At 41.6% G+C, this 15,723-nt stretch overlaps 1 protein-coding gene across 1 annotated transcript in view; it reads right to left on the reverse strand.

Annotated features, from left to right (window-relative positions):
* The window catches only part of RIPK1 (receptor interacting serine/threonine kinase 1), a 39,353-nt gene extending 29,512 nt beyond the window's left edge, over nucleotides 1-9,841 (reverse strand). The window contains exon 1 of the mRNA XM_007522194.3: nucleotides 9,703-9,841. The gene's annotated coding sequence lies outside the window, so the exon portion shown is untranslated. The remainder of the gene's footprint in view (nucleotides 1-9,702) is intronic.
* Nucleotides 9,842-15,723: the final 5,882 nt, after the last annotated feature.

A 15,723-nucleotide genomic window follows, 5' to 3' on the forward strand; every position in this document is an offset into this window, starting at 1 on the left:
TTTAATCTTTATAAGAGAAATGATAGTGGTTCGGGAGGTGGTGCAGTGCCATAAAGCTTTGGACTCTCAAGCATGATGTCTCAAGTTCAATCCCCGGCAGCACATGTGCCAGAGTGATGTCTGGTTCTTTCTGTCTCCTATCTTTCTCATAAATAAATAATATCTTTATTTAAAAAAAGAGAGAGAAAAACGAGAGCTGTCTCTTCTCTCTACCATATGAAAGTAAGATGAGAGAAAGCCATTAACAAACCAGGAAAGAGCCCTCACCAGACACTGGACCTGCCAGCACTTTGATCTTGGATTTCTAAACCTCCAGCACTGTGATAAATAAATGTTCACTATTAAATCCACCCAGTGTATGGTCACTTGTTACAGCAATACTGTAGGCCATATGCCAAGACCATGGTCCTGTCTATGGGCACCAACAATCTCATCCTCCAGAGGCCAGAATTTAAAGTCTACCAGGGGCAGAAGCTGAAGTCTGGACATGCAAGAAAAGACTTAAAACAAAAACTTCCCTCTGAACATAGCACTTCTCCAGGTACAATTTGTTACCTCACTGAAAGGATGAATGGGGGTGGGGTGGGAGTGGAGAGCAGTCCACTACCAAAGTAATTGGATTGGATTGGGGAGACAATACTTTTTTTTTTTCTCATGTTAATTCATAACTTTGGACCTGCCTTCTAGTAGATTTAGACTTTGACTTTATACTACCTTCATATCCAGGACCCCTCAAAGTTAGTATCTCCTAGTAGAATATAGTAACTGGCTTGATAACATCTCTGGGTTTGAGGTTATCTAAATTTAAGCCAAGCAAAATAGAATTCCCATGAATATAGCACCAGCTACCTTTTCAAAATGATAAAGCATAAAGGAAAAATTCCACATGAGTCAGACCCAGCAGATTAAATTAATAACAGTATTAGGACCCAAATCAATTCAAGTAATTCAACTATTGAAGAGTTTAAGAAATTAATGCATTTAACTATAAACTAAGGGGGGAAGCTGAGCTCTATAACGGAGACAATGCATAATCTACAAAGAATAGGAGAGGCAGAAGGGTGAGAATTTGGAGAACTTGTGCATTAGTGCTATGACATAAGCAATATCAGACCTCATAAAGAACTAATTACTTCATCCTTTCCTACTTCTTTTCTTCCACTCACTTATATCCATTCATTTTCCACAAACTAAAATGAAGAATAAAAATCATGGGTGAGGGCAGAAAATTGCTCATCTGGTAGAATATATGCTCTTATCATGTCCCATGCCCTGAGTTTCAGTCCTGGTGCCACATGGAGTACCATGGACAGCCCTGATGGAGCTTATTGGGTGGTGGAGTGGTGTTGTGTCTCTCCTCTCTGTCAACTCTCCTCAGTTTTTCTCTCAATTAAAAAGAATGAAAAAATTGACCCTGAAAGGCTGTTCAGTGGTGGTAGTGAACAGCAGAAGATCCCAGCACCACATAAAATAAAATCCATGGGGAGTCAGGCGGTAGCGCAGCAGGTTATGCACACGTGGCGCAAAGCACAAGGACCAGCATAAGGATCCCGGTTCCAGCCCCCAGCTCCCCACCTGCAGGGGGGGGTCACTTCACAAGCCGTGAAGCAGGTCTGCAGTTGTCTATCTTTCTCTCCCCCTCTCTGTCTTCACCATCTCTTTCGATTTTTCTCTGTCTTATCCAACAACAATGACATTAATAACAGCTACAACAATAAAACAAGGGCAACAAAAAAGGGAATAAATAAATAAATATTTTAAAAAAATTTTTAAAATCCATGGGGGTCACAATGATCACACACCAAGAAAATAAATAAATATACAAATAAACTGATAACACCCAATAATGGTGAATATGTGAAGAATTTGCCTTTCATATATACATGGTGCAACAACTTTGGAAAAAGGATTGGTAGTTTCTTATAAAACTTTAAGTACACACCTTTATTATGACCCAGCAATTCTGATTCCAAGATAAAGGAAACAGCTCCCAAAAGATCTGTGCAAAGTTTGTTATAGCTTTATTCAAAACAACCCCAAACTAGAACCATTGATTCATCAGTAAAATATTTAAAACAAAGCAGTCAGGTGGTTGTGCACCTGGTTAAGTGCACAGATTACAGTGCGCAAGGACCTAGGTTCAAGACCCTGGCCCCCACCTGCAGGAATAAAGCTTCAGATTGGTGAAGCAGTGAAGCAGGTGTCTCTCTGTCTCTCTCCCTCTCTATCCCCCTTCCCTCTAAATTTCTCTCCGTCATATCAAATAAGTAAATAAAAGGTAAAAAAAAAGATTAAGTAAAAACATTTAGAATGTATAAAACAAAATATTGTGTGGTGTATTTAGTTAAATGCTATTCAACAGTAAAAAAAAAATTACCAAGACATGCAAAATAATGTGGGTAAAACACTGTGCTCAGAAAAGAAGCCTTATACCAATGAATTTATAGTATGTACTACCATGTATATGAAGTTCTAGACCAAGCAAATGAAGTCATATTAAAATAGGAACACTGGTTGCCCAGGGACAAGGGAACCCTGAGTGGGATGGGGCATGAGGACACTTTCTGGGGTTACTGAGAATGCTCTATCATCTCAGTGGGTTACACAGACACAAGCATCTGTCAATACTCAATAGATGCACTCTTTAAAACAGCAGGTAGATTTTACATCAAAAGAAAAATCTGTGGACACAGCAAATAAGCATGTTGAACTATTTCAGGGAAGTAACAGATATCTGTAATGGACTTTGCATGCAGACAGATGCGTGGATAAAGAAAGAGGATGTGGAAATGGACAGTTAAGTGATGAGGCCAGTAGAGTAAAATGATAGTGTTGGTGGATATTCGGGAGTACACTGTAAAATATTTTTAACATTGCACCTTGAGGCTGGGTTTCTGAAAGTGACTCAACCAACAGTAGGCTTCTGAAGGTAACCAACTGTCTACACCTGTGTAAAAGGCCTTAACATGGGCTCTGCCACCAGGTGACATGCCCACATCAGCACAGTAGAAAACAACAAGGACTATCTTCCACTCTTCCTATAGCAGGAGATATTGTCAGACAAGAAGTATCTGTGGGAAAGAAAGACATGGGGGCCAAAGACAGAATGGGGAGAATTCCCTGAGAAGGGTCATAAAGAATGTGGGACAGGGGCACAATAGATTTTAAAGGTTAGGTGGTAAGGTCACAGTAACTGGAAAAGAGACCAGGACTTTCTCAAGTGACTTTGAACTCCGTCTTTGGAAATTATTAGTCCAGTTCTTGGGGAACTAACAGAAGCCTCAATTTCCTCATTTGTGAAAGGAAATCATGATGACTGGTCCTTACTGGACTGGAAAGGACTATGTGGGAGACAAAAATATGTGAGAACACATGTACTGCCTGCTTTACAGTTCTGGCTAAGGGTGGCCCAGAACCCACACTGATGCATTTTTATCCAGTCTCACTGTGTTTTGGGAATGGCAGTGTAATTCAGGTCACTGTTCCGAGTTCTGTTGACCAATCTTTGTAAGAATGGTGCAGTAGATAGAAAGCACAGAGATATTGTTTTAGGCCTACTTTTCCATTTACTATAGATTCACTGGAGTTTATAGAACATGGCCATCTTATGAGTGTAATGTGTTAGAAGGGTCTGTTTTATTTTGTGAGGTTGACTCTTTTTTTTTTTGGGGGGGGGTTTGGTCATCATCACCAGGGCTTTTTCAGATAGAGAAAGACTGGCACAGAGAGACAGGGACAGGGGTAGGGGAGATATCATAGTGCCAAGGCTTCTTTCATGCCATGGAGGCTAGGCTTAAACGCGGATAATATTCATGGCAAAATAGGTACACTGTCCACAAGAGCTATTTTCCCAGCATGAACTTGACTCCTGAACCCTGTCAGATCTTACAATATTGAGGGTTGTTGGCTTACTCTGAAATACTATACATCTTTTATATGGTTTCCAATGACCCTGGTTTTCACTCTTGTTCCCCTATTTCTCTCACTAATACTCAACTTTCTAAGCACTGACTATCCCAGGTATGTTTTCTAAGTGGTTTAGGTGCCTGAATGCAGGCAGGTAGGAAACCACATTGTAAAGTCATGGCACACAGTTATTAATGAAGGCTGGCTGACCAGTTATGTCACAACAGTCACATTTAATTAATAATGTAATTGTTTCCATATTAATTAGATTCCTTAATGGTTTTTGCATAAATGAGTATTAAAATTCAGGGGCTTAGCATCTTAGGAAGTATCTGTATCTTAGGGGTCAGGCAGTGCACACATGGCTAAGTGCACATAGTAGAAAGTGTAAGGATCCACCTGTAGGGGGGGACACTTCACAAGTGGTGAAGCAGGTCTGCAGGTGTCTATCCTCTTACCCTCTCTGTCTCCTTCCCTCTCAATATCTCTCTGTCCTATCAAAAAAAAAAAAAAGGAAAAAAAGAGGAAAAAATGGATTCTTAGTGCTGGCACAGAGTCCCAGTGATAAACTTGGAAGCAAAAAAAAAGGTCTATCAGCTTGTTGAGCAGAGGATCAGGCTGCCTGAGATTCTTGGTTCCATTCTTGTATTGCATGTGGCGCTCTGATTTCTCTGGCTTTTCACTTATTCTCTCATTTGTAATTCTCTCTCTCATACACACATGTAGTTTAAATAATAAAATAAATATTAAGACTGATCCTGAAATGAGTGCAGCCTAGAATGTTCTCAGCTATGACCATGGAGTGCAAGCTCATATTGACAGGGACTCAAAGGTAACACAGGCTCCTGTGCTAGATATTTGGGCCTGAGGTCAAGTTGATGGGTAAGCATTTAGTTTCATTCATAGATTTTCTTCAAGTGTGGGAGCTACTCTCTGCCCTCATTCAACTTCCTAACCATATTTTCAACTCTGACACCATCTTTCCAGACAGTATTTTTTCCAACTCTATGTTAGCTATGAAACTCAAGCAAAAACTAAAATGTCGTTGGCCCCTAAGGAACATACATAAAATAGACTTCCTAGCTTCTCTCTACCCTAGATCATTATTCTCATCTACTCTATTCCTACTTTTTGGCTCGTTTTACTAAACATTTTATCTTGCTTTATATCTTACCATCTTTCAGTCACGAAGTTGCAGAGGCTATTATGATTCCATTCAGACTTCCTTCCCTAGGCAGAGGACCTCACCAATTTATCCGAAACCTCACCTCTTCAGAGCCCTACCACACTGGGAAAAGACAGAAACAGGCTGGGGGGCGGGGGATAGACCCACCTGCCAATGTCCATGTCTAGCTGAGAAGCAGTTACAGAATACAAAACTCCCACTTTCTGCACTTCATAAAGAATTTTGTTCCATACTCCCAGAGGAGAACCAATGTTAGGGGAAGATGAACTCCAACTCCATCAAGACCCAGAAAGAGAAGAGAAAAAAAAAATGGACATACAAAAGTAGTAACAGGTATTAGGTGTGACTTAGAAAGAGAAGATGGGAGCATAGGAAAAAATGGGCAAATATACATTTAAAGAAAAGAAAATTAACTTAAAATTCTAAGTCCCAAAAAATTGTTGTGTGGAAAGATGTCTATATACCAACTTATTCATATCTCTATAACTCTATCTCTATATCTATTTGCCTCCAGTGTTATCATTAGACTTGGTGCCTGCACTATGAATCCACTGCTCCTGGAGGCCATTTTCTCCAAATTTTCTGCCCACCCCTTGTTGCTATTGCTATTATTATTATTGCTGTTGTTATTGTTGGATAGGACAGAGAGAAACTGAGAGAGGAGGGGAAGACAGAGAGAGGGAGAGAAAGACAGACACCTGTAGACCTGCTTCACTGCTTGTGAAGTTACTTCCCTCAAGGTGGGGAGCTGAGGGCTCTAATCCAGATCCTTGAGCCCATCCTTGTGCTTTGCACCATGTGTGCTTAACCCAGTGCTCTACTGCCAGGCCCCTTCACATCTATATTTCATAGTACTTTTCATTTAACCTTATTAAAGTTAGAGAATTATCTAGTAAATAATGATTAATATCCCAAAGGGGCATTATTAATTCATGATATTAACAGACAGGATAGTGGTGACTTTTAGATAGGAGACAAGGGATACAGGGGATTTCAGAGGTGACAGCAACATTCTGTTTCTTAACCTGGGCAATGTTCAGTTTGTGACACATTATAAAGCTGTAAAGTAATGATTTGTACACTTCTACATACATTTACATCAACAGAAAAAGTTCTTTTTTTTTTTCTTCAGAGAAACTTTTCAGCTGACTACTAGTGGATCTCTCACATAAAAGTCCTGTGTGATACTGTTGAATTAACTCCCTAGTCCAAGAAAAAAGCTATTTTATGTCATCACTGAGGCTTCACCACTCAGACATAAAGAGAAAGAGAGAGAGAGAGAGAAAGCGAGAGAGGGAAAGATGCCACAGCACTGAAACTTTCTATTAATAAGGTAGAGGCTGGGTTTCAACCTGAGTCATGTGCATGACAAAGCAGGTACCCTATCCAGGTGACCTATCTTGTCAGCTCCAACATAAAAGGTTAAAAAAAAAAACTATAAAAATATATTTATCTGGGCTGGGGAGGCAGCATAATGGCTATGCAAAAGCCTTTCAATCCTGAGGCTCTGAGGTCCTAGGTTCAATCCCCAGCACCACCATAAGCCAGAACTCAGCAGTGTTCTGGTCTCTTCCCCACCACCTCTGTATCTACTCTTTCTAATTAAAATAAAATAAATATTTAAAATATATATTTATCTTTCAGTGGTAGAGTACTAATTCTTCAATTTTCAATAATGATCATTCATTAATGAGTTTAGTAGAAAATGTTGACTGCCTACTATCAATGTTCCACTCCCTTTTTTCATTCTCATATAATTCTTATCTTACTAAATATACTACTACCTAGTTTTTATATGGTTCCTTAACTATGATTACTTGATGAGTTTCCCAGAAAAACAAAAAATCTGGGTAAGGAAGAGCCAAATGATAAGCAAGAGAGAACACTATGAGTTCAATCAAGTACTAATGCATTAATCCCAAGAAGTAAACACTACTCCCATTAAATTATACATAAATAAAACTAAAATTTGGGGTTAAATGATTCATTTAGGATGACAGATCATAGGACTGGAAAGTTTGTCTTTACACCCAAACTTTCACTATTAATTCACTGGCAATACTGCTTCTCTGGATAGCAAACAATAGTCTATCTGTCAGAATGAGACGAAAGGACCTCTACATCCTTGCTAACATATATTAAATGAGTATGCTCCATCAGAAACATTGAGCTCAGCCCGACAGGGATGTAGAGGTTACACAGGCTTTTGTGCTAAATATGAACAGACATGGGCCCTGGGTCAGATCAATGGGGTTTACAGTATTTATATTCTCTTCCCTGATTTGGGAGCTACTCTCTGCCCTGATCCAACTTGCTAGTCCTATTTCCAACTCTGACACCATCTTCCAGACAACACTTTTAGTCCACCTGAATGTTAGCTGTTGGGCTCAGGCAAAAATTAGTAAAGTCATGGGCCGCTTGGAATATAGCTAAAATAGACTTCCTAGCTTTTTCTAACATGAAGACCCCAAATCTCATCTGTTATATTCTTACCTATATGTTCCTGGTTATTAAATAATTTGTCCTGCTTTATATCTTAATCCTTTTCAGCCACCAAGTTACAGATGCTACCATGACACCAACCTGACTTCCCTAGGCAGATGACTTCACCAATATGTCCTTAAACCCCACCTTCCCAGAGCTCTGCCCCACTAGGGAAAGGTAGAAACAGGCTGGGAGTATGGCTTGACCTGTTAATGCCCTTGTTCAATGAAGAAGCAATTACAGAAGCAAGACTTTCCACCTTCTGTACCCCATAATGATCTTTGGTCCATACTACCAGAGGGATAAAGAACAGGGAAGTTTCCAACAGAGGGGATGGGAGAAGGGAACTCTGGTGGTGGGAATTGTATGAAATTATACCCCTCTTATCACACAATCTCATTGATCATTATTAAACCAGTAATAAAAAAAATTACAAAAAGAAACACAGGGAATGTAGAGACTAAAAATTTAAAACATAAAAAATATATTACTGAAAAACAGCATGTTAAAGCCAAGTCATTCAGTTTAAAACTCTTTTAAAATATTTTATATTTATTTATTTGGTAGAGACAGAAACTGAGATGGAAGGGGGAAGACAGAGAGACACCTGCAAAGCTGCTTCACCATTTGCAAAACTTTTTGGCCACAGGTGGGCACTGCAGGCTTGAACCCAGCTTCCTGTGCAATGTAACATGCACTCAACCAAGTGCATCACTACCCAGATCCTAATCATTCATTTTTGCCAGAGTACAATATCCAGCCACAGCACAGGAAGCTATTTACTTCTTTTCAAATTCCCAGGTCATGTTGATTGTACTAACATGTTACAGATTAATTAGTGTTTAAGTAGTAACTTGAAATTTTGGAAGTTCAAAATTAAAGTATGTTTTCCTAATTTTCTTTTTTTAAATTATCTGTATTTATTTATTGGATAGAAACAGCCAGAAACTGAGAGGGAAGGGTTGGCTAGAGAGGAAGAAAGACAGAAAGACAACTAAAGCCCTGCTTCACCACTCCTGAAGCTTTCCCTCTGCAGGTGGGGACCAGGGACTCGAACCTGGGACCTTGCGCACTGTAACATGTGTGCTCAACCAGGTGCACCACCACCTGGCCCCCTTAATTTTCATTAATATGCATAATCTCGAAGTACAAATCTCTGGTACTCAATATATTGCAGCTACAGGAAAAAGGAAATTAAATTGTTATTCCCATTTTATCAGTTATGAGGATGACACATCCTGAATTTTCAGTGACAAGCTGATTCTTCACTTTTTGTGTTTTGAAGAGCTGCAATTTTCCACATCTGTAGTTCGTCACAACTTCCTTCTTTTGTACCTATGGTGATTACAAAATTCAAGTCAAGTACTAAGTCACTCTACATTCCAAAGTTCATTCCAGTCTTGATTTCTTCAAGTGTAAATCAGAAGAGAAAAGTGGTTTAAAAAAAAAAAATTAAGAACTTCTGCAAAATTGGCCTATTACAACAGCCTTGGGTTTTGTCCAAGATAAACAAGAATTCTGAGAAAGGAAGAGCTAAGAAACAAGGAAGAAAGAAATTAAGCCCCACCTCCTGCCTGGCCTTTTATAAACGCTTAGAAGAAAGGACTATATTGCTTATTTTCTTCAAATCCTTGAAAAGATGGTACAGAATTTCATCAAAGCAACTATCACTGACCACCAACGATGCCTCCTTGGGTTATGACATCATCTCGTTAGTCACTGTGGTTGTTGATACCGTTTCCATTTACTACCTCGGACTCTAAGATTAGGGGAAAATGCTTCTGACAATCTTTGCAGCACAGTGGCAACAGTAAAATGCTCTTTCCAAGAAGCCCCAATCACGAATAGCTATATAAGCTAATACGGAAAGAGCATGCAATACAGTATCTTAGTGGCACTGCAATAAAAACTCATTATCTCTGCCATAACAACATACTCCACAAGCACACCCTGACGTGTGGCCTGATGACCCACGGGCAAGCGCAGTCCACGGCAGACTGTGCTGCTAAACCAATCTGGGAAGCAACTCCTTCCTACCAAAGCCCAGAGCCCAGCGTCCGACTTCCGGGAACGCCGAGGCCCCGCCCTCGCGGCCCCGCCCCTCCCGGAAGTTGGTTCCCACAAACCTGGAAGCAGCCGCCTTGGTCCTTCTCATTTACTTTCGTTTCCGTGGCCGACTTCCCAGGCCCAGGTGAGAGAAGCAGGCGCGGTCGGACTTCAGGGGGCTACTCTGACGCCTCGGTAGCCTTCCCGGGTCGGGCTGAGGGCGCACGCCTGAGCCTGTGGAAGGGGTTTCCGGGCTCAGAGGTCGGGGACACCGCGCCGCCAAGTGACCGCCGCGCGGGCTCCGCGCGCCGGCTGGTTCAGAGCGCGATCCGCGCCCCCTTGGCCGCCCGTCCAGCGCGCTGGGCACCGCGACGCGTGACACCCGCTCGCACCGCCGCGCTCCGGAGGCCAGCGGGGTGTCAACACCCGCGCGTCCGGGCAGCGAGTGAGCGCGCTGGGGGCGGGCGGGCAGGAGGCGTGGACTGCGCTTGTGCCTCCGCCCTCCTCCCCTGGCCGCGGATTGCCCCTAGCCAGGCGGGCCGGCACCCACTTTTCTTTCATCTAGGGACTCTGTCAAAGAATCGAGCCCTTGCTTTGTTATAAAGTGAGTTGTTAGGGCAGCGGAAGAGAGAAAATGTGACTCAGTCGTAGAAACCTCCCCTGGGGGAGGCGAGCTGCACTTAAGCAAGATTACCCCGGGGGGATTTTAACAGCATTGGAGTTAGAGGCAAATTATTACTGTTCTCTCATCACCCTTCATCTGTACAGTGGGTGATAAAACCTCCTTTGACTATTTTTTCAGACTTAAAAAAATGATAATTTGGACTTGGGGAGATCATTGTAATTATAGTGCACCACTTTCATGTCTAAAGCTCTGAGGTCCTGGGTTCAGAACCATGTACCATAAGCCAGAACTGAGCAGTGCTTTCTGGTACACAAATAAATGAACAAATCATAAATAAATTAATTAATTAAAAGTGGTGATTGGCAAAGTCAGTGGTCCTTCAAAGAGTGACCAGCTGTGTTAAGTACTACAGATAAGTTAGATAAACTGAAGTGAGTGTTTTTGAAACACCTATTGCAGGGAGATGAAAAAGGATACCCATATATCAACAGCTGCACTGTGAAACCATTAATCCCCATTGATAAAAATCGATTTCTATCTGTGCTGGATAAAAAGATAGCAGAGGGTCCTAGAGGTGGCTCATCCAGTTAAGCTCACATATAGTACTGTGCGCAAGGACCCACACAAGGTTTGAACCCCGCTCCCCAACTTCAGGGGGGACGCTTCACAAGTGGTGAGGCAGGTTTGCAGGTGTCTTTTTCGCTCCCTCTTTACCTCCCCCTCCTCTCTCAATTTCTCTCTTTCCTATTGCTTCAAGGGATGTGTTCTTCATGCAGGAGATTTTAAAGAAAGCCTGTGGCAGACGGAGGTGGGGTGGGGGGAGGTGTTGGGATGTGGTTAAGCAGGTAGAGTGTAGACAACCCCCCCATATAAGAAGGTACAGGTTCAATTTCAGCAGGACGGGACCACATGGACAGCACCAAGGACAGCCAAGTGGACACCCATGGACACTGGTGTCTGTACCTATCTCCCCACCCTCTCGTACCTCCCTTCTCTCTTCCCCAAATATGGAATAAAAACTGGCCTGAGAAGATGGCTTAGTGGCTTAGCACATGTGCAAGGCCCTGTGTTCATTCCTTAACACTGCATTTTAAAAAAAGCAGGTAGTAGCATTAGGGATTGAGATGCAGTTAAGCTGATAAATGAATATACTTTATATTAAAGTAACTTTCCTGGAAGTTTGAACTATGATCCCATTTAGCCACTCTTGGGGGTTGAATATCATCCAAAGTACCAAGGAGGAAGGTAAAGTGGCAGGCTCCTCCCGCCAGATGGTGACCAGCCTCCAGACCCCCATTGTTTTCCTTTATTCTTTGGCCCATACTATCAGAGGGATAAAGAATAGGGAAGATTCCAATAGAGGGGACTGAATATGGAACTCTGGTGGTGGGAATTGTGTGGAATTGTACCCCTCTTATCCTACAATCTTGTCGATCATTATTAAATTACTACTAAAATAATAAACAAAGAGATAAATAAATAAAAGATCCTAAGTATGCCTGGGATTAGGAATCTTAACTCCTGTTGGCAATAAAATAATTGGTCAACAAGGATACTTATAATATATAATCCCTGTCTTAACTACTTTGTGTTCACTCATTTCCTAAATAAAACAACAGAACGTATAATGAAAAAACAAACACGCAGGAGCAACAGCCCAGCGGCAAGGCGCTCACCTGCCGAGCCCTGAGACCCAGTCTGGTCTCATGTCCCTGCCAAGACTTTTAGGGAGGTGGCGCAAAGTTTAAGGATCCCGGTTGGAGCCCCTGGCTCCCCACCTGCAGGGGAGTCTCTTCACAGGTGGTGAAGCAGGTGGTCTGCAGGTGTCTGTCTTTCTCTTCCCCTCTCTGTCTCCCCCTCCTCTCTCCATTTCTCTCGGTCCTATCCAAAAACGACCACATCAACAATGACAATGATAACTACAACAATAAAACAACAAGGGCAACAAAAGGGAATAAATAGCTCCCCACCTGCAGGGGAGTCTCTTCACAGGTGGTGAAGCAGGTCTACAAGTGTCTTTCTCTCCCCCTCTGTCTTCCCCTCCTCTCTCCATTTCTCACTGTCCTATCCAACAATGACATCAACAATAACAATAATAACCACAACAAGGCTACAACAACAAGAGCAACAAAGGGGAAGGGGAATGACCTCCAGGAGCAGAGGATTCATGGTGCAGGCACTGAGCCCCAGCAATAACCCTGGAGGCAAAAAAAAAAAAAGGAATAAATAAACAAAAACAAGAATTGTTAATTAGAGACAAAGTGGTATTCTATGGTGACCAAGATCGGAGCCCCTGAGGAAGGGGACCAAGATCATCAAGCAAGTAGGACTCCCTATTTTCTTCCTGCTGCTGCAACAATACATGGAAATATGTCCTGAAGCTATGATAATACACGGAAAAACCTGCATTGAAACAGACTTAAAATCCAGCAAGAGTCCCAAGTGAAGGGAAGGAGATCAGCATTGGGGAGGCAAAGACAAAGGGAGATAACCACCCTCAAGTACTCCATCCAAAAGTGCCCAATCAGTCCATTGCTCAGGAGATTTTATTAGAAGGCACCGTCCACTAGCACCCAGCTTTCCCACATAGAGTTAGAACCAAAGATCTCCCAAAACCTTGTATTACCTCAATATTTGTAATCAGTTCTTCATAATAAAAGTAATGACTGGTCAATAAGCACCTATTGTGACTCTTTGCTCAGAGGTGAGCAGGAATCGGAGAGGAGATTGTATGTAATGACACAGCTATAAGAGAAACCGCCCCCCCATGATTGGAATAGCTTTAGGGGCCACTGGAAGTGACTATGGATTCTGTGTGAGTGGACATCTGTAGTGCAGTCCTCAGGCTGAATGAAGAGACCTAATTTTCCCACGGGCAGGGGGAAAGCTTCACAAGTGGTGAAACGGCTGCAGGTGAAACAAGGCTGCTCTCTGTCTCTCTACCTCTATATATCCCTCAGTTTCTCTCTGTCTCTATCCAATAATAAATAAATAAAATAAAAAATAAAGTTGCTTTAGAAAAAAGTATTTACAGGGGCCAGGCGGTGGCGCATCTGGTTAGGTACACATATTATAGTGCCAAGGACCCAAGTTCAAGCCCCTGGTCCCCATCTGCAGGGGGAATGCTTTCCAAGTGGTGAAGCAGGGCTGCAGGTGCCTCTCTGTCTCACTCCCTCTCTGTCTCCCCTGCCCTCTCAGTTTCAATCTGTCTCTATCTAATAAGTAAATAAATAAAATTTTTTAAAAATCACTAGTGAAATTAGAGGACGAAGTCTAGTGATTTAAAAAAAAGAGAGAGACAGGAGTCAGGCGGTAGCGCAGCGGGTTAAGCGCAGGTGGCGCTAAGCACAAGGACCAGCGGAAGGATCCCGGTTCGAGCCCCCGGCTCCCCACCTGCAGGGGAGTCACTTCACAGGCGGTGAAGCAGGTCTGCAGGTGTCTGTCTTTCTCTCCTCCTCTCTGTCTTCCCCTCCTCTCTCCATTTCTCTCTGTCCTATCCAACAATGACATCAATAATAACTACAACAACACAACAACAAGGGCAACAAAATAAATAATTAAATAATTAAATTTAAAAAAATATTTAAAAAAAGAGAGAGAGACCTAATTCAACCTAGGCAAAGGTAATAACCAAGTGAGGGACAGAAGTACACCCACTCGCAGCACAAAGTGTTTATAAGAAAAAATTAGAGTTGGTACCCTTCATGGCGAAAAACCACAAGAACTAATACAGCTCAAGAAAAAGGAAAAGGACAACCCAATAAAAAAGTAAGCAGAAGAAATGAATAGATGGTTCTCTAAAGAAAAGATACCTATTGCCCACAGACATATGTGAAAATGTTCTAATTCACTCATTGTCAGAGAAATGCAGATCAAGTGGTCCAGGAGGATGTGCAGTGATAAAGCTTTGGACTCTCATGCATGAGGTCCCAAGTTTGATCCCCAGCAACACATGTGCCAGCATGATGTCTGATTTTTTCTCCTATCTTTCTCATAAATAAAATCTTAAAAAAAAAAAAAAAAAAGAAATGCAGATCAAAACCACATTGAGATTCCACCTCACAACTGTGAGAACGGGATCCATCAGTAAAACAAGAGAAGATAAGTGTTGGAGAGGATGTGGTGGGAGAAGAACTATATTATATTGCTGGTGTGGGTGTAAACCTGGTAAAACCACTATGGAGAACAATATGGAAAAATCCTTAAACAAATAAATCATATGGAAATGCCATACGATCCAGCAGTTCTACTACTAGACATATACCCAGAAGATGTAAACATTGTTTTTTTAAAAATATTCTTTTTTTAATTGTTGTAGTCATTGTTGTATAGGACAGAGAGAAATGGAGAGAGGAGGAGAGAAAGATGGACACCTGCAGACCTGCTTCACCACCTGTGAGGTGACTCTCCTGCAGGTGGGGAGTCAGGGGCTCGAACCAGGATTCTTACACCAGTCTTTGTGCTATGCACCACCTGTGCTTAACCTGCTGCGCTACCGCCCAACTCCCTTAAACACTGTTTTTATATAAAACACAGTGTTTATTAAACACTGATTTGGAGGGATATATGCACCCCCATGTTTACAGCAGCTTTATTCACAGTAGCAAAAACCTGGAAATAACCAAAATGCTCTTGGACAGGTGACTAGATAAAAAAAGTTATGGGAACTATACTCAACAGAGTATTATACAGCAATAAAAAGGATGATATTGTGTCGTTTGGGATAAAGTGGATGAAACTGGAGAAGATTATGCTTAGTGAAACAATTAAGGAAGTGATGGACAATTACAGAATGGTTTCACTTATATTCGGAATATAGACAGTTGAGTACAAAATGTGAAAAAAAAAACCTGTTTTCAAGACTAGGAGAATCATAGTGATTATCTATGAGGGTGGGGATGGAGACACAGACCTTTAGTGACAGGAGTGATGAAAAATAAATAAATAAGTAAATGAATTAAAAAACTGTAGGGGGCCAAAAAAAAAAAAGATAAAGCCACATGGCATTCCCACCATGTATTATATTATGTTCCTGCTAATTTAGTGATTCATTTAGAACATGATCTGTTTTCCTTGTCTCTCTTCATTCAAAGTGCCCACATAAGTACTGCACATAATTGCTTAAGAAGCAATTTTTGACAAAACCCAAGTATAAATAGTAGGCTGGAAGTCTAATTTGACAGGAATCTTATGTAATTCTCAGCTTTTATGACTTTTTATTTTTTGCCACCAGGGTTATCACTGGGGCTCCTTACTTATACAACTCTATCATTCAAACCCAGCAGCCATATATTTCTTTTTCTTTTTTGGATAAAGGGTAAGAGATAAAAAGAAAGACACATGCAGCACTGATTCACTGCTGTGAGGCTTCCCTTCTGTAGATGGGGACTGGGGGCTTGAATCCAGAGCAATACATCCAAGGAATCTTATATTTTTTTAAATATTTATTTATTTATTCCCTTTTGTTGCCCTTGTT

This window comes from Erinaceus europaeus, chromosome 4 (assembly GCF_950295315.1).
Source record: "Erinaceus europaeus chromosome 4, mEriEur2.1, whole genome shotgun sequence".
Taxonomy (NCBI): Eukaryota; Metazoa; Chordata; class Mammalia; order Eulipotyphla; family Erinaceidae; genus Erinaceus; species Erinaceus europaeus.